Source organism: Neltuma alba, unplaced genomic scaffold (genome assembly GCF_004799145.2).
Source record: "Neltuma alba isolate B1F8T4 unplaced genomic scaffold, ASM479914v2 tig00011249_pilon, whole genome shotgun sequence".
In the NCBI taxonomy this organism is placed as follows: Eukaryota; Viridiplantae; Streptophyta; class Magnoliopsida; order Fabales; family Fabaceae; genus Neltuma; species Neltuma alba.
This window is the reverse complement of record NW_021635966.1, coordinates 356,200-358,303: the sequence shown is the minus strand read 5'-3', so window position 1 is coordinate 358,303 and position 2,104 is coordinate 356,200.

Below are 2,104 nucleotides of genomic sequence, written 5' to 3'. Positions count from 1 at the left end.
CATCACAATTTAAATTTTTTCATCGAAGAATCTTGACGTTCAGAATAAAACATTTTTATTTTAGTCTCTTAGTATAACTTTTTTCCCATGTATAACTATCCTTCTATTAAAAATAATCACATTTGAATTACTCTCAGACATTAAATATTAGCACTCATTTGAGCAAGAATTCAAATATGGATTCTTGATTTTGTGAGGGACTTGCTTTTCTTATTAGACTCAACCCTTGTTGATATACTCCTCCGGTCTTAAATGTAAGACCTTTATAATAGTGTGTATAAGGGTACTAGTATAAGGGTCTTACATTTAGGATCGGAGGAGTAATATTTTTGTTAATTTAAACCTTTAGACCTTAATCCTACTATTTATTATAGTGACAATTACATACATGTTTTAAATGAAAAAAATGATTACCTCCAAGTCCAGCTGCAGATAATTACAAAAACATGGCAAATGAATGCGGAAATCTAACCTATAAAAAGACTGAGAGAAAGAAGGCTCCTCTTCTTAAATCATGGGGCCAAGTTAAGTTAAATCGACCATTTTTTTTTTCATAAAAGAATTTTCATACCACGTCGACACGAGGTCACTGGCTACATTTTTTCTCCTAGAAGTCTAGAACATCAAAAGAACTCCAGGCAATCCTCTTTTTCTCTTTCTTTCCACTTATTTGGTGTTTCTGTTTTCCTTCTTCAGTAAAAATTATCGTTCAGGCAATGTGAATTGAAATTATTTTCAAGAGACTTTGATATTGAGATTTTTAATTTAAAATGCAAAGTTATAATTTTATTTGTACATTTTAAAATTTTATTTTGACAGGTGAATAATTGCTGGTCCTGATTTAAGTTGGCTTCATCGATGAAAAGAGCCCCTTTTTTTTTACTATAAGTTTTTTTTTTTGAAAAGTTGTCATTATAAAATTCAAATAATATTTTCAAAAGTCATAATAAAGAAATTTAAGAAATCCTACACCCTCGAATTCACATCTTAAGTGATTCAAAATTACAAAATTCAAGTCTTTTTTTTCCCTGTACCTCGAACTGGAAAATTTCAAGTCTCTTATCCTAACCACTGATGCATTTTTTAAAACTGAGGGTGCTCCTTCGAACACAGACAAAATTAGCAGTTATAAATTATACAGAACTGATCATATTTAAAGCTCCACGAGTAACTAAGCAAATCTAGACCTAGTTTGCTGAGAGTTCCAGTCTGATCTTCGAAATTTTGAAGGGAAAAAAACTATTCTTCCAATTTTAAATATAAAACTTATTTTGTACTGCAATTTACACTACAAAATGATAATCGCCGTGTTGGTGCCAAACTAGTGGGCCAAACCCAACAGAGAGGAGAAGCATGAACAAGATGGGTACCTGAGGCCCATCCTTGTCACGGCCCAGTAATAGTTGGGCTATCAGCACGTGATCCCATTAAGCAATGTGAATGGAGGAACCAATCAATTCACAACTTATAAAATTGTAAATTAGAATTCCCCTGTCTATGTAAAAATCTTATTTATGGGTGATCTGTAAGTAAATCTGTAAGCGTTCTTTAAGCCTGGAGACATACCTTAATCCTAATAAACTATTGGGATCAACTTACCTAAACTATTTTGCCATAAAGTGGAGGGAGGTTGTAAAATGCAAATAATGGACAATTAAGCAGCCGCAAATCATGAAAACAAGAGAACGTGTGGAAGGTTTTGAAATTTTTTGGACATGTCCAGGAGCGTTACTATGGATGAGGGAGTAGAATAAATGAACAATAGATTTTTATCGAAACTAATTAAGATCGCTGTTGTGGGCCGAAACAGATTTTTTTTTGGAACGGGTTTATGAGAGATTTAAACAGGCAGAGAGGGACCTTCTGGTTGTAACGTCTGTGGAGGGCTGGAAAGAACACAATGAAGAGAAAGAAATTGAGACTGGACTTCGGAGTAGTTGACAATTCAAATGTTTCCTTTTCTATTAGCTTTGGACACATTGTTTTTTTTGGTTGAAAAATCCCCCCATTAAAAAAAGGGGAAAATTATGGAGAAGGACCTAGAAAAAATAGTATTTATTAGAAGGGATCATAAAAATCATAATTATTTGGAAGGACCAAATAC